The sequence below is a fragment of the Manis javanica genome, chromosome 2 (genome assembly GCF_040802235.1).
Source record: "Manis javanica isolate MJ-LG chromosome 2, MJ_LKY, whole genome shotgun sequence".
Taxonomy (NCBI): domain Eukaryota; kingdom Metazoa; phylum Chordata; class Mammalia; order Pholidota; family Manidae; genus Manis; species Manis javanica.
In genome coordinates this window covers 83,238,639-83,265,545 of record NC_133157.1, presented here as the reverse complement: position 1 = coordinate 83,265,545, position 26,907 = coordinate 83,238,639, and positions in this window count along the sequence as shown.

The window sequence follows — 26,907 nt, the reverse complement described above, 5'->3', positions numbered from 1 at the left end:
AGACAATTTTGTCTACCTGTCCTTTCTCCTGAGCAGTAAGATCTGTGTGATCCTTGCCCCTTTAGCAGCCCTCTTGTTGTTAGAAAGTCTCTCAGACTGCGTGCCTTTCTTTTGTCCCAAATCAGCCAGATGTGGATCCCTGTTTTCCACAAATGGTTGGAATCTGCCTGTCTTAGCTTTCCAACCCCACTAATCACCCGAGCACCATGCAATCTAAGTTCCCGCTCCCAGATCAGATCTCCAGGGTTCAGTGTTCAGCAGTCCAAGGCCTCCAGTCCCTCACCACTCTGTTTCTCTTTCTCCTGCTGGTGAGCTGAGGTGGGGGAAGGACTTGGGTCCTGCCAGATCATGGCTTTAGTATGTTACCCAGTTCCATGAGGTCTGTTCATTCTACAGGTGTATGCAGTCTGGCGCAGCCTTCTTTCCTGTTGCTCTTTCAGGATTAGTTGTATTAATTATATTTTCGTATTATATGTGATCTTAGGAGGAGGCCTCTGTCTCACCTCTCACGCCCGCCATCTTTAATCCAATTCTAGAGTCTGTTGTTTTTTAAAAAAGGAAATTAACATGATATAAGAATTCAAACACATCAGAATGGTATAAAATAGAAAAAAATCTCCCTGTTTACACTCCACCTCCTTTAAAAACACACCACTCTCCAGAGACAATCAATGATTTCTGCTGTCAGATTTTCTGGTGGCTGCCCCTGGAGATAAAACTAATATATTTATGCTTCTCTTAATTACTAAATTTAAACACTATTGATTGCATCCTTATTAGAAATCAGTTGTTCCCAAATTTTAGCATGTATCAGAAACACCTTGAGGGCCTCTGCAAACATCCCAGGGTTTCTGATTTAGCACGTTGGGGGTGGTGCCTGAGAGTGTGCCTTTCTAGCAAGTTCCCAGGTGATGGTGATCCTTCCATCAGAGACCAGATCCTGTGAACCACTGTCACGAATAAAATATTTATTTTTTGACTCCACTTCATCCTCTTCTCCATTCTCATTGATTTGCTGATTCTTCTTAATTTTAAGTGTCTTAATTCTGGTGTTTATCTTTGTGTCCGATGGAAATACACTTATGTGCATATTTCTTGACGGGTCATTTTTAGGCAATATTCATTGACAGCCACACTGACTGCAGGTGAGGAAATAAGAGAATGGTATCTGCTTTACAGTTTTGTGACTTTTATAAGTGGTGTCTTTGGGAAAACTGCCTTTTTAGCCATTTGGTACTGTTACATAGAAATGAAAATTATTTTTTACATTTCTGTTCTGATATCCAGTCATCTGGTTAATCCTTTAGTAATTCTAATTCTTCGCTTGCAAGATTTTGCATGTTGATTCCTGCAGTTCAATTTCCTCATTTTTACTGTCGTATGTTTCATTTCTGGATTATATCAGACATTAATAACCCATTCTCATGTTGATGGGCAGTTGTTAGTTTAGATGGCCTCCTCCTGCTTCTGCTGCACCTTCTCCTTTGTTATTACATAAAAATGCACCAATAAAATTTAGTACACATGTCCTTGTGGATGTATGTGATCTTCACCTGCCACCCGCCAAGATATACCAGGGAGTAGGATTACTGTGTTGTGGATACTCAGATAGCACTTATGCACAATCCAGAGCCTGTGGGCCTGACCTGTTTTTCCATTTATTTCCATGGCAACCATCTGGAAGGAGCTTCCAGTGACTTTGCATAGGTCTTCCCTCTTGTCTGTGCTGCCTGCCTCTTGCCTCCAGCCCAGGCCAGGGTAGGGGACACTGCAGACCTTTGCTCAACGGACAGGCATGCTCAGCCCTGAGGTGTGGGGAGTTAACACCCCACGGGGCAAATCTCTGGTGCTGGGACACAGGAGCCAGGCTAAGGAAGTTAGTTCCTCTCTCCCCCCAGGGCTAACTGTCATGCAGTGCAGCTCATTTGGCCTCTTGGCAGGTGATCTCATTAGGCCCAGCAGCCAGTAGCATCCCTTGCTGCCACCCCACTTCCTGGCCCCACTTTGATGCTTCTAAGAGAGTTTTTGTCCCTTGAGGGGGCTGAATTCTGCATGGGCTCATCTACCTGCATGGTAAAGCTGCGCACAGGAACTTACAGAAATATGGGCTTCAGCCTTGGGATCAGACTGGACAAAGTTGGAGCTAGCTGATCTAGCTTATAGGGTTGGTTTAGAGCCATGAAAATCAAGTAGGGATTTAGTTGTCTATTTAGGATCAAGAGGTTGAAATGGATGTGCATGGATACCCGTCACCAGCTTTGGTTAGCAAACACTGTCAGATCGCTTAACAAGCCCTGATTGTGCCTGCTTTACAGTTGACATAATTTACTGACTGAGTGTGTTATGTGTTGAATGTCTATGATATGATCATTCATGGTACAAATATTTATTGAGAACCTACTATATGCCAGATCCTAAGTGCTTTAAAAATATTAACTAATTTAATTCTCATAGCAACATTCTGAAATATAAGGCACTATTTTACAGATGAGGAAATTGAAGCCCAGAGGGGTTCAGTAGAGTACCTCAAGTCCTGCAGTGCTTGCACCCTGTTTGAACTCAGGAAGTCTATGCCAAGGCCCATGCTTTTAACCACTTTGCTACACTGATTCTCCTGTTAAAGCTCCTTTCCTTCCTTCTCCCATTCGTTTTTCCTTCATTTTTATTTTTATGTCAGATTTGTTGAGGTATAATTAACATATGGTAAAATTACATTATATTATACTATTATATAAGTAACAATGGTTACTTATACCATAATTAGAATTATAGACATTTTCACCACCCCACGTGGTTCCTAGTGTCTTTTCCTCCACCCCCAGCCTCTGGCACTCACTGATCTCTTCTCCCTCCCAGTAGTTTTGCTTTTTGGAGACTGTCATATGAATGGAATCATAAGGTGTGCAGCCTTTTGAGTGACCTTCTTTCACTGAGCCCAATGCAGATGAGAGTCACACCTTGTTGTTGCATGTATAGTAGTTTGTTTCTGTTCTTGCTGACTGAGGACTGTTCCATTGTATGAATGTTTAACAGTTTTTGTTGATCCATTTACCAGTTGATGAATATTTGGATTATTTCCAGTTTTTGGTGATTATGAATAAAGCTGCTATTAGTATTTTCCTACAGGTATTTGTATGGACATATAATTTTATTTCTTGGGTAAACACCTAGGAGTGGGATTGCTGGTCATATGCTAAGGAATATTTAACTTTATAAGAAAGAGACAGACTGCTTTTTAAAAAACGCTGTACCCTTTTGCATTTTTGCCAGCAATGTATGATTTTGCCAGTTGCTCCATATCCTTTTCAGCACTTGATATAGTCAAGTTAAACATTTTCTTTTTCTTTAGCCAATGTAATTGATGCATAGTGGTATCTCGTTGTGGTTTTTTATAAGCACTCCCCTCCTGACTAATGGTATTGAGCATGTTCCCATGGGCTCATGTGCTATTTGTATGTCTTCTTTGGAATGCTTTGTTAATAAAATTTCATTTTCATTAAGCCTATGCTTATTAATAAATATTAATTCCAACTCTACCAAGGGATGTTCACATGCAGTTCAAATTTTTTATTTCTAATCGTGGAGGATGCAGGATAATGTAGTAGTTGGAGAGAGGAACAGGGTTCAAACTGCAACTGAGTAACTTACTAGCCATGTGTCCTTGGGCAAAAAACTGTGAAACTGTCTATTTCCTCATCTGTAAAATGAGGATATAAAAACATCTACTATAAAGAGTTATGGTGAGAATAACATGAGATGACTGATGTGTGTAACACAATGCCTGACACATAGTAAGTGCTAAGCATTAGTTACCCTCACCAGCCGCATCATCACCATCACCATTATGACCATTACCACCATCATCACCACCACCACCATCACCATCATCACCATCATCACCACCACCATCACGACCATCACCATCTCCACCACCAGCATCACCATCTCCACAAGCATCATCACCACCATCACCCCATCACCACCATCACCATCATCACCATCATCACCACCATCACCATCTCCACCATCATCACCATCTCCACCATCGTCATCACCACCATCACCACCATTATCACCACCATCACCATCTGCACCATCACCATCACCGTCATCACCATCTCCACCATCACCATCACCACCACCATCACCATCATCACCATCTCCACCATCACCATCTCCACCATCGTCATCACCACCATCACCATCACCACCATCATCACCACCATCACCATCTGCACCATCACCATCTCCACCATCACCATCACCACCACCATCACCATCACCACCGTCACCACCAACACCCATCATCACCATCACCACTGTCACCATCTCCACCATCATCACCACCATCACCATCATCACCTCTATCACCATCATCACCACCACCACCATCATCCTCTGGTCCGTGACTGAGTTCCATGAAAATATACATCAACTAAATACATTTAGGAAATCTAGTCACTTATCTAATTCCAGAACTATAAAGAGAATCTAGTCCATTTCCCAAATATTACAAAAGAAACAAGGTTATCTGGAGAGCCCACCTGGCTATCAATTGGGAGATCCTGCAAATACTTGATGAAGTGGCAATTCAAATATGGAAATTTCCATAATTTTCAGACCTGCTTCGGCATCTGGAAAAGTACCATAGCTGCTTCTTCCATTTTTCCTCCAGATTGTCTAGCAGTCAATAGACCCATCTTACGAGAACTCAGATGTATCTTGAATGGTCCAGACTGACATTTAAAACATGCTTTGAATTAAACAAATATGTAAACCACTTTTCCACACCTTTAGATGAGTAGATGTCATTTTAATTAGATGGAAATAAGTATTTGTCTTTTGTTGTTACAGCTCAGTCCTGATTCTTTTCTGATAGGACGTTGTGATGTTAAGAGATTCAGTCAGGTTTGGGTTGGTGGAATGGATCTTTGGGAGAATAAATTTAAACAGTATTTAATTTAATGCTATTGATGTAGATGACCACCCCAAGCAGGACTCCAGTCCTTAAAGGTGAGGGAGGCTATGTAATTACTCAGAGTGTCCACTGAGGGGAGGCATTTCCATAGCAAAGATAGAGATGCGAGCCTGTGTTGTGTTAGGATCCAACATCAGCTTTAGGGTATAAAGATAAAATTATTTAATGCACAAGGTCTTCAGATTCCCAAAAGTACTATAATTTTATAACAATCAGACAGAAGCATGTTAAAAAAGTAATACATGTAGCGCAGTGATTTAAATAAAAATCTGTTGAGTGTAGGTGGCATTTCATCTCCCCAGGGAAGATAAGAATTTTTTTCTCTTTGCAGGCCCTTCAGAAATATCCAGCACCAAAAAGAAATTAGCTATAGGAGCTATAGCAGTAGATAATATTTATTGAGGGCTTGCTTTGTGCCTAGTCTGTCATAAGTATTGACTCATTTAATCCTTAGTGATTGATAATGTTGGGAAGAGTTAATCATCATTTTCATTTTGTGTCTGAGAAACAGAGGCACAGAGAGTTTAAGTGAACTGCTCAAGGTCACAGAGCTAGTACAAAGCAGGCGGTCTGGGTCTCGGGGCCATAGCCTCGCGCCTCACTATGCTGCCTTTGGGTAGTCGAGACCATATGCCTCAGCTGCATGAATGACCGGTGAACAAAGGAGAACGTGAGGCAGTGACATGTGAAATGACGCACATAGGCCAGGCCATTCATTACTCCAGTGATCAGAATTAGAAGTGTTTTCACTTGAGACCCAGAGAGAAAAGTCAGAGTAGAGAAATGTTTTCTCCACATTTGTGCGTGACTATAGCACAAATGTCAACAGGAAACAGGTGAGGATGAACTTGTTTTAAATATATTTTAATATTGGAAACTTCGTGAAAAGTCCCAAAGATGATGTTGGGGATAATAGCAGAAGGTTTTGATCCAAAGGAATTGAACACGGGCATCAGAAACTCAGTTTCTGTGAAAAACATGCTTTGTTGTACAGAACTGAACTTTGTTAGGGTGTCATTTCTCCATATTTCATTAACATTTCCAAACTTGCCTCATCTTTCTGGACTGTCTTTAAAAGTTTTTTCTTCCCTTTTTCTTCCCATTTTTTGGCAGCTGTTTTCAAATACTCTGGCTTTGCCATATTTTTTGGGCTTGGATGATCTATGAATCCCAATTTGCCTGGTGATAAAATAGGTCTTACAGAGAAACCCAAAAAGTTAAACAGCTAAGCCAGTTTTCCCTGACTTAAAATGATTTTGGCCACACTATAGTCAACACATAAATTATCAAAGATGAAAAAAATAAATGAATCACTTATAACCCAAAGAGAGGGACAAATAGTCTCTTAGAGACTCTTCTGGGAAAAAAAAAATCTAACATGGAGACAGAGAGATGTGCTCTGAGGTCCTTGGAGAAGCTCATGATCCATAGCACTTGCAGATTATTTTCTTGGCTTAAAAAAAACACACATGGTAATTTAGAAAAACTGATTTACGGAGACTGTCTGCTTTGCCAAAGGAAGTGAGAGAACCCTGTTTTATTATCCTTGTGAGTCATCGCTTTTCCTTGGTTCTGTTCAAAGATTGTTATGAAATTCATCAAATATTACTTTGGAATAAAACCAGCGTTTGTGATTCATTTATAAAACAGAAATTAATTAATTCACAAAGGAACATAATTTTAACTTCAAGGTGCTGTAAAAAAGACATTTGCCATTGAAGATCTGCCTGTTTTCAGGTGCATGGAAGGCTTTCTGGACGCTCCCATGTGCTTCCTTTCAGTTCAGAATAAGAAGGACCGTCAGTCCTGGAGCTCTGGTCAACTGGCTGGCCATCTGGCTGGATGATGCAAAGAAAGTGACCTGTCTTTTATGCCAGTTTGATTTAATTCCATGAAGGGCTTGAGTAGCCAGACAGGGGCTCCAGACCAATGGGAGGTTGGGAGAGTAGGGGGCCAGAGCTCAGTCAGGTCTCAGAGAAGGCAGGGGTTCAGTCACAGAGTCTCAAGGATTATAGCTAGAAAACCTGCATTTGCCAGTAAGTCCCAAAGAAACTGGGGTCTGGGGGGCTCTGGGAAGGTGAGAGAAGCCACACAGAGCAGGCTCTGTGCAGCCACAGCACAAAATGGGGATGGGAGACCACAGGCCAGGGCAAACAATGCCTAGGGAACTGCTTCTGAGGGTCCCTGGGACACTGCTTGTAGAGTTGAGGAGTTGACACATGTCCCATGCCAAAGTCTGAGCCATAAAAGTACATGGTTGCTTGTAATTACAAAAAAATAAAAGGACAAGTGTGACAATGTTAAAAAAAAAAGAATCTGTGTGGTAAATCGTTTATGAAGAAAAAGTCTCTCTTAAGATCTTGACCCTTGGTCTATGGGTGAGGAGAAAAGGGCCGGGCAGGGAGAGGGTTTAGGGGGAAAGACTCATCCCTGTTTGCCCTCTGCCCAGGAGCTCCCTCTCACGGCTCCTGCAGTTTTTCACATTGCCTTCCTTACCTGCCCTCCCACCCCAACTATTTGATGAGGGTATTCCAAGGGCCATGACTGGGTTAGTAGCTGGGAAGAGGGGTAAGGAGAACCTACCTGTGGAAGTAGAAGCCATGCTGTTACACTGTTATACCCTGGACACATGACGGCGTCTACAGGCTTCTGTGCGTGAATCTGAGAATCTGTATCTAGAGTTTATGATATAAGATATTTTGGTAGAAACTACCCATAATACATTTCCCTTGGGAACTCAATATCTGGAGGTACTGGGGACAGCCTGATAATTGACCCATACTGCTTCTCTAGGAAAATGACCTAGCATTTTTTGTATTTTGAAGAAAAGAGCTTCCTTTTCCAAGAAAAAGGATTAAGCTGGGTATCTTAGAAATTATATCTACTTGGATTGTCTGCTCATCACACTGGAAACTTGAGGAAGATGCATGAAATGTGCGACAGGATGCAGCTGTTGCTATGAGCATGGCAAACACTGACTTCGCTTTGTTCTAATTATTTTACATAGTTTTACTCATTTAATCCTCAGAACAGCTCCATGGCATAGATAGTGCGGACACTGAGATAGCTAGTAAGTGCCGGGCTGCTCTGAGGTCAGCTGTCTTAATCACTCTATTAGCCTGTCTCTGAAAATGGAAAAGCAGTTAATTTGTCTCCCCACCCTGCAACACACTTTTGTTTTTGCATTAGAAGCATGGAATGCAATACTTTCCTGACCAAACCTCCTGGAAGTTTTGAATAGTAAATCTAGACCCTCAAAGAAAGGGAAATTCGTTTTGCTTTGGGGGAAGTTTCTGGGTCTAATGGACCAGCTATTCTAGTGTAGAAGAACTACAGTTGACCCTTGAGCAACATGGGTTTGAGCTGCATGGATAGTTTTTGATAAATCTATTGGAAAATGTTTTAAAAATTTGCCGCAATTAGAAAAAAACATGTTCTTTTCTCTAGATTACTTTATTGTAAGAATATGGCATATATACATATAACATACATAATATACATCAATAAACTGTTTATGCTATCAGTAAGGTTTTTGATCAACAGTAGGCTATCAGTAGTTAAAATTTTGGGGAATCAGAAGTTATATATGGATTTTCAACTGCATGGGAGCTGTTGCCCTTAATCCCCATGTTGTTCAAAGGTCAACTGTAGATGAAAAGTGGGCTTTAAATGCAAATGTCTTTGGAAGTAGGGCAAAAATCTCTGAGACAAAGTGAGGTCAGAAGGTCGGGGAGGAGAAGAAGGGGATTTACAGAGGGGGTGTCCTGAAGAATGGGGCTGACTGGAGAGATGTCGCTCAGGGAGTAGAGATTCCTTACCCTGGGAAACTTGGGTGGTTACATGGCTTAGCAAGAGACTGTTTCGAAGGATGGAGCAGGTTGTCATTTTCATGACTGTCGATGAGCCTGATATTCACACACTTGTGTTGTCTACTCCTCTTGAATCTTATCTGGGCCTGTAAGTTGCTTTAGCCAATAAAATGATGCAGAGGTGTTCCAGTGCCACATCTGGACTTTAGCATTAAGAAGGTCTGGAAGTTATGACTGTGTTCTTGGGAGCCTTGAGCTGCCATATAATAAATCTGGATATGCTGTTGGAGAGACCCCTTGGAAAGGCCCTGTGGAGAGGGGGAAGCCCTGAGATTACAGGGAGGAGACCAAATAACACAACCAACAGTGAGAATTGAGGCCATAGATCTAAGACCCCAGTCAAGTAGCTCAGCCAGCTTCCATCTGTCCCAGGCATTCTAGTGCAGTTACCAGATGTATGAGAGCAGAAGCCCCAGCAGACAGCACATGGGACAGAGACAAGCCATCCCCCTGTGCCCTGCCTGACCTACATAGGCTGGCCACCAAATTTTCAGTAGTTTGTTTCATAGGAACTGATAACCAAAGCAAGCTGCGTGGTTTGCCTGTCCAGGAGCTCTGGAGAAACTGGGGCTTCCTCTGCTGCAGGCCTAACATGGTCTCAGTGCCATGGATCCTTCACTTCACTGGAGTCCAGCATCTCACCTGTTGGTCTCATGGCAGCAATGAGCCATGACTTTACACAAATGCTCTCTGGTTACCCCAGATGAACAAACCTATACTGCTCCTCCTAATTTCTTGGGATTCTCATAAGCCCAAACAAGTGGAGTGGGTGAAGACTTGGACATCTTGTATGATAGTGTAATGGTTAATTTTATATGTCAACCTGGCTGGGCCTTGGTGCCCAGATGTTTGCTCAAATGTTACTCTGGATGTTTCTGTGCAGGTGTTCTTTGGATGAAGTTAACATGGAAATCGGTGGTCTTCGGGTAAAGCAAATCACCCTCCATGGTGTGGGTGGGCCTCATCCAATCAGTTGAACGCCTTAAGAGAACAAAGATTGACCTCTCCGGAACAAGAAGGAATTCTGCCAGCAGGCAGCCTTTGGACACAAACTGCAACTCTTCCTTGAGTCTCCAGCTTGGCAGCCTCCCCCCATTCAGATTTGGAGGTTGCTAAACTTCTACCACTGTGTGAGCCAATTCCTTAAAATCTCTTTCTCTCTCATTAATGTGTATGTGTGTGTATGTGTGTGTGTGTGTTTATGAGACTGTTGGTTCTGTTTCTCTGGAGAACATGGACTGTTACACATGGTAAAGTTTGTTAGATATATTCTTCACAGTATTGAATAGAATCAGCTCAAGGCCTTGTGAGCTGGCACAGTGGTGAATGACCCCTGGTTACCTGGATCAGAGCAGCTACTGGACTGAAAGTCTGGAGCTGTGTGTCAGACTTCTCTGGCTCCACCCCTCTGCGACCTTGGGAAAACCCATCAATGTTCCTGGGCCTCAGTTTCATTATGGCTGGGGCTCTCAAAAATTTTTGTAATTTAAATATGGCTATTAGGATAAAAAAGGAGACAATGGAGCCATTGTTGCACAAAAATGAGTGCTTAATCATGGCCCAGGTGGGGACCATTTAATAAGCTTTTTTAAAAAAAAAGTGGGCATATTTTGCACTTCCTGCCTTATGCAGTTGAGCTGAATAGAGGTGGGTTCTTCAGGGTTGCCATACTTAATTATCCAGCGACATTAATGGGCACACCTGTTCACATTTCCCTTTTTATTACCTGGTCCCAGAGCCAATAAAATTACAGTTTGCCCAATTCGTTTCCATAATGCATTGATTGCTTTTAATCATACGTTTTCTCCCAAGTGTCTGAGTGGACTCGGGGGAATGGCCATGTAAGTGCCAGAGTCCAGTGTTTAACAGAAAATGCAAACAGATTCTCTTTGACTTAGGCCTGATCACTAGATGTGCCTTGGGGCCGTTTGCTGTCTGTTTGCTGAACCAGGTGTGGACCTGTATAAGCTCAGCAGCCCCTGCTCCTGGCGGAGACTGAAGAGAACTCTTACAGGTGTGTGCTTTCCCAGAGCAGTGTCCCACGTCCGTAGTGCCCCCTGATGAGGGCTGGCTCAGGTCACACTGATGATGCAACAGCTCCGATAGAAGGCCTGCGAGCAGAGGAATTCTCGCATGTGCTGGGAAGTCCACCACAGAGGCGGAACAGCTTTGCAGTTGACTCCTGCTAAATGCTTTCTGGCTCCTTGGAAGACCCTCTCTGTCTGTCTTCTAGGACCCTGTCTCAGGACAAAGAGCAATGGTGACTGCTGGCTGCTATTCCATGAGGGGTTCTGGAACCACAGAGACTTAAAACTGGAAAGGTATTTAAGAGATTTAAGACTTAGAGACCGTGGGTTTAGTGGTTTTCAAACCCAGTTTTAGCTGTGGAGACTTTTGTGGTGCAGAAGTGCAGTGTGGAAAGCTGATACAGGGGTTACTGGAGGCAGAAGCGAGAAGGCAGGGTGCCCGGGCTAAGCCCCCCGGGGCTGCAGGCTGAAGTGGCAAGGCAGGGTGCCCGTGTTAACCCCCGGGCTGCAGGCTGAAGTTACAAGGCAAGGTGCCCAGGCTAAGCCCTCCAGGTCTGCAGGCTGAAGCAGCAAGGCAGGGTGCCCAGGCTAAGACCCCTGGGGCATCAGTCTGAAGCGGGTGTCTGGGCTAAGCCCTCTGGGGCTGCAGGCTGAAGCGGCAAGGCAGGGTGTCTGGGTGAAGCCTCCTGGGCTGCCCCTCTGCCCTCAGAAAGGCCCTGAGGGGAAGACTCTGAGAACCAGCCCAATTCCTTCTTTAACCCCTGAAACGGAGGTCCAGTTATGTGAGGGTCTCTGCAAGAGCACTCTGTGAGTGAGTGCAGCAGCCTGAGTGTTTCTTCCAGAAGCTTCTCCCTCAAGTTGTTCCCATACCACCACACTGCTTTTATTCATGACTTGCAACCTGAAGCATTTTGGTTTATTTTTCCTGTAAATTATGGCGTGTTGCTCCCCCTGATGTCCTCGAAAAAGTTCTGCTGTCACATACAGGAGTGCCCACCTTATCCATGGTTTCAGTTTCTGCGGTTTCAGTTACCCATGGTCAATCACTGCGCTGAAGAAGACAATCCTCCTTCTGATGTGTCATCAGAAGGTCAGTGGCAGCCTCCCACTACGTCAGAATGCCTACGTCATCGCCTCACTTCACCTCATCACGTGGGCATTTTATCATCTCCCATCAAGTACGAAGACAGCACAATAAAATGTTTTGAGAAACATATTCACATAACTTTTATTACAGTGTAGTGTTCTAATTGTCCTGTTTTATTATATGGCTGTTAATCCCTTTCTGTGCTTAATTTGAAAATTAAACTTGATCATAGATATGTACATATAGGAAGAACACAGTATGTGCCTACCCTAGTTCAGTATTCTCTGTGGCTTCAGGTATCCAGTAGGGGTCTTGGAATGTATTCCCTGTGAATAATGGGGGATGACTGTATATCTTGGAGATGCTTTGGTGAAGGGACAGAGCCCCATCCGGGAGGTGGCTGTTGGATTTCCTAGTCCTGATTCCCAGCTGTCTAGCTTTGTGATGATGGGAGATTGTTTTCTTTCACTGGGCACAGTTTCCTCATCTGGAAAATGAAAATCCTAATATCTGGGATGTGAGACATATTGCTTTCTGTGGTTGCTGTAGCAAATTACCACAAACTTGGTGACTTAAAAAAACAGAAACTATTCTCACAGTTCTGGATGCCAGGAGCCTAACATTAGATTTGCCAGGATGAAATCAAGGTGTCAGCAGGACACCTATAATTCCTCTGAAGGCTTGAGGAGGGAGTCCATTCTCTGATCTTCCAGTTTACAGAGGCTCTCTCTCTCCTGGGCTTCTGGCTGCATCTGTCTCTGTGGTCACATTGCCTCCTCCTCTGTGTGTCAAATCTCCCTCTGACGCCCCCTTACAAGGATACTTGTAGTTAATATTTGGGACCCACCTAATAATCCAGGATGATCTCCCTGTCTCAAGACCTTTAACTTACTCTTACCTGCAAGGTCTTTGCCATATGAGATAGTATGTACAGAGTCTGGAGATTAGGACCTGATATCTTTGGAGGCTGTTATTCAGCCTAGCACATTAGTCAACCGAGGGCTTGTTATAGCTCTCAGAGGAGATGGTGATATAAACAAAAATGCTTTCTTAACAATACACAAATGTATTAAGTATCCCTTTCTTAAATGATAGGAAATGTATTAAGATATTTTTATTGTAATACTGATAATGTCTGTCTCAATAGCAGAATGTACTTTACAGTAACCAAGTAAGATGCATTTATTCTATAAAGATTGACTGAGCACCTTCTGTATGCCAGGACTCTTCTAAGCACTTGAGATATGTTGGTAAATAAGGTAGATCAAGATCCCCAACTTCATGGCATGTCTATTCTAGCAGCGTGTCAGTGGGGAGGCAGAGAATCAAGAATAGATGTAACAGTGATAAATACCCAGAGTGCATTGGGAAGTTGGATGATGACTGTTGTGGGGAAAGCAGAGGCCAGGGGGTGGGGGTACACCTCCTCAAACAGAGATGATTGCACAGATTTGCGGGAGACCAGGGCGACTGGAGGGAGAGCAGGCCAGGTGGACTGGTTGTGACAGGCTGAGGGGGATAGTTGCATAAGTTATTAGTGGCAATGAAACAGTCAGTGCTCATTTCTTTTTCCAACACAGTTCCAGTGTTTGCTTACTTCAGGGATAATAAACGAAAATCTTCACAGAGGCCAGTCACATCAGAGATGCCCACCTGGGGGAGGCAATTGAAGCCACAGAGGTGGCAGATGAGGTGTCCCCTGCAGGACAACCCTGGGCTCTAGCTGCTCGTGCTCTGTAGGATGTACCCTTGCGTGGCTCTGGTGGCCAGCTTTTTCAAGGGAGAAGCTGGATAACTAGAAGGTTCATGGGACATTTTCCAATTTTAAAATATTACTTGCTGTCAAATCATACAGCATCCGTATTCTGTTCTGTGAACATAATCCCTACCTTTTTCTTCTTTTGACCTTCATCTTTTGATGAGCTTGATTTTATGTTCAGATAGTTATACTTTACTTATTTGTGAATATCGCCTACATGGGAAATGTCCTGAAGGCTGAAATGTTTGAGAGTGCCTGATGTTTACTTAAGTGGAATCAGGTCTCGGTTGTGTACTGGTCTTAGGTCACAATTTCTTAATCCTTTGAAGATTTTAGACTTTTTTCTGCAGTCAGTTTTACTCATTTTCTTTCTGGAACCATAAAGAATCTTCTCTTTTTTAAATTACTTATTTAAATAAAATCATGCATGTATACAATTAAAAAAATACATATAGTTGTACTGTGCTTGCAATGAAAGCATAGTACTTCCTAATCCAATTTTTAAAAATTGAGAAATGTGGGAGGGGAGGTGGGAGAATTTCTAAGAGTGGAAAATATCTTTCAAAGTCTCTAACATTGAAATACGTTTCAATAAATAAAACTGATTCTAGAAAAAATTTTGAGGGCAATTCATTTATTAAAAAGGTGGGCCAAACTAAACATATTGATCAGCCAGATTCAGCTCAGAGGCTATCACTTCAAATTCCAGTTGATGAGATATATTTACCAACATCTTCCTGGGATGTCTGAGGGTGATCTGATGCATTCAGACTGTGCCCAGCTGAGGGTGGGTGCCTGTGGCCCCTGAGGGGCAGCGTGGAGAGCTCAGAGCGCACTCTTCCCCGAGGGGGCAGGGACTTGCCCGGCAGTGTGGTTCTGGGGCCCTCCAGTGCAGCTCTGTGTAATGTCCTGTCAAACTTTTTCACACCTCAGTTCAGCACTGATCTAGCCCTTGGTGTTCATTTCCTAGCATACTATAAGCACCTCAAGGAAAGGAGCCTTTCACACTTTTTGGGAGGTGTCCCATACTCCTTGTGAGCTAATTAATGTTCCAGCAAACTGCAAACTGTAAAGCCCTCCGTAAATGTCAGTTGCCGTTTACTGTGGTTACCACTAGGTGTTTTGCCATTATTGCCTGAATGAATGCTGAGTTAAGCCTAGAGACCAGTTGTGATCTTTTTTTTTTTTCTTTTTTCTTTTTGTAGGGGGACAGCGATGGTTTCTTTTCTAGTGAAAGGCAAAGGGGGTAGGAAGAGCCAGTACCACCCCTCCGCAGAACTGCACTGTCCCGGCTCCTGAAGTGGGCAGTGTGGCAGCTGCTGCTGCTTGTCATTGGGTCTGGGTTCCCGCTGCTTCCAGGCACCTGGGACGATTGTACATCCCTGTTTCCTTCCTTGAAGCTGGATATGCCATTGCCTTGCTTTGACACGTGTCCCTCCCCAAGGAGACCTTTAATTGATGGTGCTCAACTCTTCAGCCTCATTCCCTGCTCTAGCAAGTGTGGAAGGGCTCACTGATGTGGATGGGGGATGCCGAGGCATCACGTGGCCACAGCGGCCACGCAGAGCGGCCTGCTGCTGACGGACGGTTCACGCCACCAGCATTTGGGGGTTTGTTTCCATTGATTAATCCCAGCTTACCCTGGCCGATATAGATATATATGTGTGTGTATATATATATATTTTATGTACATATTTTATATACATATATATAAGGCCGATATATATATATGTGTGTGTGTATATATGTTATTTAACAGCTATTTAATAAACCATTGTATATTAGGTATATGGTATCATATATATATATATACTGTATATATGTATTAGGCCATAATTTAACAAAAAGTCACACTATGCTGTGGAAGAGCATAGGCTTTGGGGTCAGGACCAGGTTTTAGCCCTGACCCCTTTGCTTGCTCACTGAGTGACCTCCAAGACTCAGTTTCTTCATTTTGGGGGTGGGGAACAGTGACTAGGACTGACTTCTTTTGGCTGAATGACGACACGACACTGGGCAAATTAGGCATTGTGTTTCACATTGAGGTTGTCCCTGTGTGTCTGAGGTATGGATCTACTTGGTGGGGTGGGGCACGATGTAAGGAGGCACCCCCATAGGCACACACATGTACCTGTGTACGTATCTGTCACTACCCCCTGTCTGTTCCCTCTTCCTCCAGGCTTAGTCCCTGGAGTGGTAAGTAACATGCTTCTCATTTGCACAGGGACCAGCGAGCACTTCACCAGCCTGCAATCAGAGGGAGAACTTATTCGAAAATTCCACGGCTAGTCCTCCTCCACCAGCTTCTTTAGAAATGAGTGCAGCTCTTGACTCATAGCTCATGTTCACCGGGATGCTTTGAAAGGAAGGGGGTTTGGGGAGTTAAGAGTCAGGCTGGCTTATCAAGGGGTGTTTGGTGATGCTCTTTCAGTTCACATCCACTGTTGGCAAACTCCCAGTCCACTTTGGACTGTTGTCAATGAAAGAGCTGGAGGCGATTTTTACCCCTGACTAGTCAGAATTCCAAATTATTGGCTAAACTAGACTAAACTAGGACTCATGGATAAAACTTGCCAGTGCCTTTTAATAGCTGAGTTAGTTTAGAGGTTTGGACGCAAAACTCTCAGTGTCTGCACAGATTCTGCCCTCAGACATTGCCCTTAGGAATAGTCCACATTAACCACGGTAACTTGTGACATACATTAGTGGTTTTGCTCCTTACCTGTTCTTTGTTTCCCAGATTTTACCAGTTCTTTTGGCAGAAAAAGGGGAGAGAACATCCTTGTATTCATCTTGCCTTCTTTCACCTGACCAAATGTGCCCTATGAAACGAACTTCGGGCAAGGCACTGATCTGATTTAATTACTGTAGAGTCTCAATGTATCAAGCTGAACAATCCAACAAGTGTCATGGGCTGTCTGTAACAAGATGAGTTACCTTCCTGCAGAAGTAGGCAAATGGTCATTCCCTTTCTCAGACACAGAATGTTTCTGCTGCCATGTGGTATATGCATTTTGAAGAACATCAAGTTCTGCAAAACGAAATGCTTCAAAGAACAAGGCTTAGTTTTACCTTTGCGCTTTTGTAACTACACAATGCAAACAATCATCACAAAAATACTAACACATTGAAAAAATTAAGATTCTAAAAGATGAAAATAACTACTGCTGAAATATAAGACTTTGCCTTTAAAACAAATATTAAAGTAGTTGACTGAATGAGCTCTGGGGAAGGAGAACCTGATGAGTTCTGAAGACAAGGGCGTAATGGGCAAAGTCTGGGGAGAATTGAGCAATAGTCTCTTGCAATACAGAACATACGACAGAACTGAGCAAAGAGGAAAACGGTGGGGGGATAGGCATCTTCTGTAGTATTATCTTCCTTTGTGGTTTACAGGATTCAGTACTGTTAGCGTACTTGGCATTCAGTTGTGTTAAACTTTAATACACTGGGACAAACCATGTATGAATCCTTGTTACTTCTACCTATATTATCCCATTATTGATCAACCACTTATGAAATAGGTTATGTTACAGAAATACGCATTATGGCAGAACTCCCTGGAGTGTGTTTATGTTCAGGTGTGAACTGTTATGTTTGAGATGAAGGGAATTGTCAAGGACCATGGGCAAGTTGAATTTTGACCAAAGAGACTTGTATGGTTTCTATTCAACTTCTTTCCACTTAATTTTCTTTTCTCTTATCCAGAAAGAAAATTTACATCATCTTTTGTACTGACTGATATATAGTGTCATTTCATAGCAGAAACTTTCCTCTCTCTTTTCAAAGCATTACATTTATAAATAATGAATTAAAATAGTTGAAGTAAGTTTTGTGAAAATTTTCAGAGTAGATGGATCAAGATTTGTATAAGGGAGGGAGGTTTGGCTTTCCAGTTTCTCATATTTTAGTCACCATTGGCAGGGGAAATTGTTATCCTGAAGGCATCTAGATATTTTAAGAAAGAAAAAAATCTTAAGCTTTAAAAAATTTTTTTAAAGCTATTTTGAGGCCTGGCAAAATCCCGTACATGTTGTCTGGTTTTGGTTTAGGTTTTACTGAACACTTTGTCTATTAACTTCAAAATCGAAGGGAGATTTAGTCTGCACAATATGTTTCTGATTATTTGTATATAACTCAACGGAAGGGTGTTTGGACAGAGTTATTTATTTATTTATTTCATCTCTTTAATTTTCATTGACCTTCCATTTCCTTTCTTTGGTTTTAATTTAATGAATGTTCTTTTCATGGACAATAAAATATTTGTGTTTTGAGAGGCTCAAATTTTGTCAGAACATCAGTATTCCCCAAGTGGGACACGATGCATTTCCTCTAAGGAATGTTGGGCCTGTTCAGAAGCTGGTGGTTAAGTTTGGAAATCTTTTACTACCTCTCTTATTTCTTGACTTGCCTTTGTGTTGCTTAATTCCTGAAGCTAATATGGTAGCTTAGCTTTGGTATTAGGAGTAATGGTAAGACACAAGAGTAAAAACAGCAACCCTCCCATTCTTATTGGCCTTTCTCTACTGCACAAATAGGTAAACTCTGTCTCTAGTCACAGCTTTAAAAAAGAGTAACTCTGAAGTAACAGGTTTAAAGAATCGGAGACATTTTTCATGGGATGAAAGGGTAACAAGAATATTTACGCTCTGTCAACTTTGAGATAGTATTTGAGACTACTGGACAGTTTGACTTATTTTCCCTCCTTAATTCTTCCAAATGTCTTCTTTTATCTAGTTCTCCTGTCACCATGCCTTCCTCAGTGAACTTGCTCAACTTTTTCAGATCGTGATTCTGACAAGTATCAGGGAGCCCGTTGCTCCCTGACTGCTGGGCTGGACTGCTGGGCTCAGCAGGGACCCAGGGCAGGACAGCTGGTATCCGAGAGATTCAGACGGGTCCATGGCTCACCAGTGGGTCCCAGACTGCTGCCAGCCTTTATCCACAGACGGAAGGCCTCTGCAGCTTGGTCTTGGGGAATCAGCTGTCTGCAGCAACTTCTCCAGGACCTTACAGAGTGTTGGCGAATTCAGGTGGGAATGGTCATCTGGGGAAAAACAAAACAAAACCAAATCAACAAAAAGCCAAGAGGGCAAAAAATGGGGATGTGGCATTTATTCTTTGTTTTAACATGATCCAACTCTGCTAGTAAAAAGCAGGCTTGTTTTTTCCCCACCCAGGGAACACATTTCCTCTGGATACTGCCTATGCTCAGAAGCTGAAATCTTGAATCATTGCTGGTCTTATTTACATGCACTTTCTAGCTTTCATTTATGATATGGTTGCTTGGGTTTAAACTCTATTTCCTTCAACCTTCAGCAATGCAGACTACTTCAACTAAATAAAATTGATAACCTGTTTGTTTTCCAGAATCACTGCTTGGGGTGGGTTGGAAGATCAAGAAAAACAGAAAGAAGATGCAATTATATAAAACCCCATCCAAGAATAGGATTTTTAAAATAATGGCTTTACTGAGATACATTTCACATAACATAAAATTCACTTTGTATAAGTGTGCAATCCAGTCGTTTTTAGTATATTTACAAAGTTGTATAACATTCCCCACTACTTTCAGAATATTTTCATCACCCATAAGATACACTATAAAAAAGATAAAAAGATACACTATAAAAAGATACACTATAGCGGATATCCTGATTTATTTCTCTTCCCATCCCTGTCAACCACTAGATCGCTAATCTGTTTTTGTCTCTATGGATTTGAGTACTAGGGACACAGAATATAAATGAAACATCATAAAATGCGGTCTTTTGTGACTGGCTTTTTGTCACTTACCATAATTTTTTCAGTGTTCATCTATGTTAAGATAGGAATCTGCACTTCATTCCTTTTTAATTGCCAACTCATATTCCATTGTATATAAATAAACCAAGTTTTATTTATCCATCTGTCAGTTGATGGATATTTGGGGACATTTTTGGCTATTATGAATAATTCTGCTGTGAACATTCATACACAAGTTTTTGGGTGCACATGTTTTTAGTTGTTTTGGGTATATGCCTCTGAGTGGAATGGCTGGGTGATGAGATAACTCTCTGTTTAAGCTTTGGAGGAGCTGAATAGACCACTGCCTCACCCAAGTTCAGGAATATTTACCCCTATGTTTTCTTCTTAGGGTTTATCATTTTAGTTCTGACAGTTGAGTTTTTGGATCAAAACTCAATGAGTTAATTGTTGCATAGTTAATCTAGTTGTCCCAGCACCATTTGTTGAAAAGACTATTCCTTCCCATTAAATTGTCTTGGCATCCTTATTGAAAAGCTGGGTTTATTTCTGGACTGAATTCTATTCCATTGATCTATGTGTCTTTCATTATGCCAGTACCACTCTCTTGATTACTGTAGTTTTGTAGTAAGTTTTGGAATTGGGAAGTATAAATTCCTCCCACTTCATTTTGAAGATAGTTTTAGTTAGTGTGAATTTGTTGCATTTCCATATGAATTTTAGATTAGCTTGTTAATTTCTGCAGAAGCAACAGCTGAGATTTTGATAGTGAAATAGGGTTTGTTTAAAAAAAAAAAAAGAGAGATCACAGCTTAACCAATGCCATTATATTTATTTTAGAACATTAGAAAACAACAATTATGAAGTGTGTAGTGACCTACAGAGGCAGAATAAATTGTAAAGCATGTTTAAAATCAGGGAGGTCCAGGCTCCTTTTGTGTGCACCGATTATTAAAGTGATTTTGTGTAAATTACTGAACTTATCTGTTTCCTTAGAAAATTTGTAAAGTTAGTGTAACAATGGGTGCATTGTAGGATAATTGTAAAGATCAAGTCAGGTAATGTTTTTTATGCTCCTGGCAAAGGGTCTGGCATGTTGGTGCCTAGGATATGGTAGCAATTGTTATTGTTAGTGTATATTCCCCACTTCTGTTAAGAAGAGAATTAGAAAAAACTAGACCAATTATAGACCTAATTATGGAGATCCCCATATAAAGAACTCTTGGCACCAACTTGAAAATGAAAAGAAGACTTGGCTTCTTCACCTGATGAAATCTAAATGAGCAGGGGATTCCAAGGATATTGCCTGCAAAAAGAAGAATATAATACACCCATGATTTGCCATGTGCTCTGTGAGGTCTGGGAAGGCCAAAGTTCTAATACTAAGCTGTTGTTTGCTTTTTCCATCGTCATTCTCTTAGAATATACAGGGGAGTTTTTCAGAAACTAGCTGATGTGTGATCAAGTCACTGTTCTGATGGTTAACGGAAGGTGGGATTCTGTATTTTTGTGTTTTAGACATTATTTTTTAGTTTTAATATCAAATATGGTAAATATCAATAGACATAACCCTTATGAGCAAAAGTTATTTGTTTATCTAAGATAAAAAATGTTGAGAACTGCTGTAATAGACAATCTTGGATAAAAACAACATATTTTTTGAGTACCTTCTATGTGCCCTGCTCCATGGTTAGTGTTTTCCTCAAATCATCTCACTGAAACCTGATGATGAGCCATTGCTGTATCTCATTTTAATGATGAAGAAACTGACCCCGAGAGTGATTAAGTAAGTTGATGAGGGTCATATGGCTGGTACGCGGCAGAGCTAGGATCTGAACCTGTTGCACCTTGTTTCCTGGGCTCTGTCTTAAGATCCTGTAGTTTTGGTGAGTCAGAGGGTATTAGACTTTGTAGTGAAATCCTGCTCTGGAATCTGAAGAACCCAAAGGCTGAGGTTCATGCTGAGCCTACATTTAGACACCAGTTTTGGATTACGCACCTCTAGCTAGTTAATCAGACCAGAGAGCTGAGGCCAGGGTTGTGTGCACAGTATTTCCAGAGATCTTGCCTCAACACTCCCAGCTCTTTCAAAGACGTGTTTGCTGGCTGCCCTCTGTCCCTTACCTGGTTAGATTTGTGTGCTCTTGACTGCAGTCGGGGATAGCTGGCCAGCACTGCCAGCTCTGCTGCAGGGGCTGTTGGACCACCAGCTCCCAATTCAGGGAGAGACTAGGGAAGCCAAGAAGGGTACGGACAGGGCTGGCTTTGGGTGTCAATGCCTTCGCTTTTGGTGCTTAAGAAACAAAACAAGACTAGGGTTAGCAAAGTGGGTGGGGGCTGGGGGCTGTCACTGCCACTGTTGAAAGAAAGAAAGGAAAAAGAAAGTAAAGGAAGGAAGGAACAAAGCAAGAAAGGAAGCAACGAAGGAAAGAGAAAGAAAGGGGAAAAATATCACAACTTTTTTATATTGTGAAAAATGCTTGCCTAGACTTATACAATGTATGGATATCTGAAATTTAATTTCCATCCATAAAAAGTCTGTTTTAAAATTACTATTTATTTTGTGTGTTATCCACAGGCGACTGACTATAAGGCTTGGCTCTGTTTACACCACCAAGCCATGTGCACCACCTTCGGTGGGTGCTCTGGCCCTATTCTCCCCCAACTTCCTGGTGAAGAAACTAAAAAGCAGAGAATCTAAATGGTTCACTTGAGATCCAACAGCTGGTTTACAGCGCAGACATGCTATTTTCCTTTTTCCAGATGTTCCACATTTCTGGATTTTAAAGACCAGCAACATTTTTACAAAAATGGGCAAGGAGGGGGAGGAAGAATACAACATAGTTCTGCCAACATTTTGTTTTAAAAAGTAAAGACATTAAGAAGCATAGCCACTATTTGGTGTCTGCACTTCTTGTAAAAGAAGGGACATTTATGTGTGTTTTAATGTCCTTTGACTAGCCAAAGTTTAGCTCCATGCACTACTGTATATTTTCCTCCTTTCACTTATTTGAAGGCAAGCTGGGGTAAACTGTCAAAGACCACTCTTTGTCCTTAAGCCAGTATTTGATTCTTTTAATTCAAGAAGCAGGTGGAGAATTACCCTACCGTAGTCTCTTCTGCAGGGGTGAGAGTGAGCCGGGCTTTATGACCAGTTGAATAGCAGGTGTGAATTCTAATGCTTGGAAGCTGAGCCCCCAGGGCTGGGCTGCAGCCAGTCTGGGAAAGCCACAGAAGCACTGCCTGAATTCCCGTGAGGGCAGTGTCCGCCTGCTATGGGTTCCTGGCTACTTGTCCGGGCTCTTAGAGTAACTGATGAGACTCCGCGGGATGGCTTTCCTTTTGGTTTTCACTGTGACCCCAAACCTACATGATGAAGCAGGAAGTCTTACGCAAATGTTAAATGTCTCCATTAATTGTCTTCCACCTTAGGGGTTTGCAAGAAGTCAAGGCTCTGGTGTGCACGTCAGCTGGACTCGGCTGACCACAGCCAGAAAGAGAGAAGTAAGTGATCTTACCTGAGCTTTTCCATGACCTTCATAGCCACGACCTTTGGTTTCCACATGAATGAAGTTATAACCATATTAAATCAGAATGGGTGGATGTGATGGTTTCATGTGTCTGCTATTACAGGTCGGAATGTGAAAAAAATGCTTCCCTCAAGCTGTTCCATTTACTTGCAAGTCTCAGCAAAAACAGGGCCCTCAAGGTTGATGTGCAGATGACAAAGAGGGTTGGTCATTAGGAGTGACTGGCTGACCAGTGGAGTGATCAAGTTTCACTTTTATATGCTGATATCATTTTAGGAACTCTTAGGCCTTCTGGGAGTTCTGAAAAGTCTAAACTGAAGTGGGCAGTGGGGACTGTTTTAGAGCAGTAACCAACAGCCAGGATGAGGCTAACCCTTACCCACCGTGCCCAAGACACTAATTATTAGATACTATCCAGACCCAGGGAGTGGTCCCCTTGGTTTACTGCCCTGTTCCTGATCCCCTCTGCCCTAACTTCCTGGCTATGGATTAGTTTTGGAAGGTCTAGGATCAGTCTAGTATTTCTGGGGGTTGCAGAGTCTACTGTGCCTCCAAGTGATAAGGGGAGCTTAATCAGGGTGAGGGCACAGTTAAATTAAACCAAGATGCTAAGTATTGCCTCAGGCCTACTGTGTGCAAGCCCATATGCAAGTCTTTGCCACTTGTGGCAGCTCATGGCTCAGGAAAAATTGATGAGAAATTTGTAATCCTTGGACTTTGACTCTTTGGAAAGGGTCAAGTTAGCAATACAAGAGGACTGATTTATTTAGCACATAATTTATTTAGTGTAAATTTCCATTGTGAACTGACTGAACAGCCCTAACATGGCAAGTGTTACTATCTCCATTTTCCTGAAGCTCAAGGAGGTGTCTGGCCTGAGGCTATGTGGCTCATGAGCAGCAGAACTGAAGTGCACGTAGCTCTAACTCCAAACCAGACCTAACGGATCAGGCCATGTTCTAGGGATTCCCAATGCTCTTCTACGGACTCCGTCCAAGAACAAATTGCAAGGAGACACCTGGAACCACCACCTCATCTGAAACTCTATTATCTTTTTAATTTGATTGCTGTTTTTCATCATTTCCACAGTCATGCTGATCATGCCATCCTTATCCTAGCTACCTGGTTGCCATGCTGAAGAAAAATGTTTTTGAATGCTTCTCTGTGTGGAGATCCTCATGCTTCTCTGTATGGAGATCCATCTGACCAAAGCCCAACCCCACGAACCTACAAGTTGTAGGAACCTTCTCTCTGACTCAGTCCAGACTGGTCCTCCTTTACCTGGGAAACAGCTAATCATTTTTCTTCTGTGCCACTCAAAACGTCCATTGGATGTGGGACCTACCTTCATGAACCATGAATTATAAAATCCAGGTTCGAAAAGGCCTTCAGCAGAATTGGAGGTTCTCATTCCCATTAGATCCTAGGAGTTGGCTTATAAAATACTGCCGTCACTATGTTTCAGAAATGGGCTTTGCCACTTTCCAGGCCTGGGCTGCAGAAATGTCTGGAGCTTTAATGGCCTTCTCTGTCCATTAAGGGAGCTGATAGGAGTGAAGTTTTATAAGGTAAATACCAAAAATGGGTCAGATTTTTGATGTCAAAATTCCACTAGGCCTTCAATAAAGGATGGGGTTGATCTATTAAGCAGATGTATTTTGAGGTAGTGAAACCAAGCAAAATAATAAGACCTTGTAAATTTAATGTTTATTCTAGGGATTGATCATTGAAAAGAGAAACATTTTTAGTGTGACTGGGTAATATGTTTTTCTGCTCTTATTTCTTTAGAGGCCAGGTTACTTTTCTGTTTTCCTTGGTGGTGATAATGCATTTTCCGCTCTTATGTTAGTTCATGAGAATAGATAAAGGGCCCTCGCCTTTTCTTTCTCTAGACTGACTTCTCTTTGATTCTGTTACTAAAAGGGCCACAGGGGAATGAAACAAACCTCCCAGCCATCCCTTATTATTTGTTTCAGCCCTGCCTGCTTAGTATTTGTTTCATCCTCCTCTACTAACATGAAAAATACTTGGCTTGTTCTGAGTATGTTACTAATAATCATCTTACCTGATAGAAGATTGGCTAAGAGAGTGAGTTGAGCTTGTCCATCTACCACCTTTCTAGTTCTTTAAGTGACAGGAAAAGTTGCAAAAAGAATAAGTCCTTTAATACAAGAAAAGATTCCATCATCAGGGAGCCAGAGATTTTGCTCCCAGAATAGGTTGTATTTTCAGAGAAAACACAGGGCAGGACATGTAAGTGCCAAACAACTTAAGGAACAAATCACTCTTAGAGGGCAGAGTGCTTTCAGTGATGCTCTAAGTTCATCAGAGCTTGGGAGCTGGTGAAACCTAAGTAGAATTGGGTGTAACCAGGGCTGGATTTGCCAAGAGTCTAAGACAGCGGGAGACAGGAAAGGGGGGGTGTATGTGCAAGGATTGTAGAGAATCCATGCACAGTGTGACAAGAGTGACAAGCTATGGCAACTAGTTTGAAAAGGGAGGGAACTGACAACGGGGTGTGCTCTGTCATCTGGGGGTCCCACTGGGGGTAAGAAACTGTTGCAGGTTGATAGTGGGCATGGTAGGGGTAGCCACAGACAGACAGTAAGATGCTTGGATGTGAAATGCCAGAGGTGATGCCGCATGACCCACGGGTCATGACAAGGTCCAGGATGGGGCTGCGAGAGTTGCTGTTTGCACAGGTGGACCTAGGGGAGAATATCACTGTTACAGTTGGGGTGCCAAGAACTCTGTCTTCCTGAACAAAGCAAAAAGGCCAAGAGAAATTAGACCTAACCAGACAAGAAAACCCCATAATCACTACCACTACAATAGAGCCATATACTGTTTAACAGGAATGCACCTAAAACAAAACAACCCAAGAACATGAAAAATAGTCTCTGGCCAATGGAAAGCCAAGCACAGGAATCTGGATGGCTGATAAAGGTAATGTCTCAGGGGAAAGGATTACATGAGAAAAAGAGGTAACATTTCTATTTGGTACAATTTAGTGCACACCCAGGATATGTGATCATGACGAATCATTATGTTCCTAACAGCGTAGACTTGAAATATATAACAAATCAAATTATTAAGAGAAACAGATAAACTCACAATCATGTTGGCAAACATTAGTTAAGTCAGATACTCTAATAAGTGTAATTCACAAATAGCGGTTAAAAGTATTCTTATTTTATTTATACAAAGACATTGTATATGTGTATATGATTTGTTCTTATCTTAGAATCTGTGAACATTTTTAAAAGCAGCTGCTTTGCAAGCAGCTAATACTCTAAGTTTCCATTAGCCATTAGAAGAAAATTCAAAAGTTTATTAACAGGTAGATGATTGTTCCATCACACCAAAGCTTAAGTCTTAAAACCTAAAAGTGAAAGAATAAAAGGTGCTTCAGAAATTTAATAGGATTCTGCCTCCAACTTTGATTCAATTCCCATTCACGTATAAGACATAAGCCTTCAGAGTCATTAAATTTCCATTTTAACTGGTTGCCGGCTGTAAGTTAATAAGCAGACTTATTTAGCTTCTCCCCCTCCATGCTCACACACAATGCTCGGAAGGTTCTTTTTCCTTGCCTGTGATTGCCATTCCATCCCAGATTCTCATTTCCTCATTTCCTGGTTTTTGACTAGCATAATTATGAAACAACAAAAAATATGCATCTTCTGTCTTTTTCTCATAGCCTTCATTCATGTTTCAGTCTATTTTGGGTTTTTCTCTCCACAATGTCTTCAATGTGCTTTATTTCCTGTTTTCATAAGCTTTATATAAATTAAGAAAAATGTGACCCAAGACATGGCCAGGTTAGAGGTTATTATTATTTTTTACTGTAGTATGGAATATGCTGACCTGCAGAGTATACATGGGCATGGCTATTTGCAGAGTTGTCTTTAG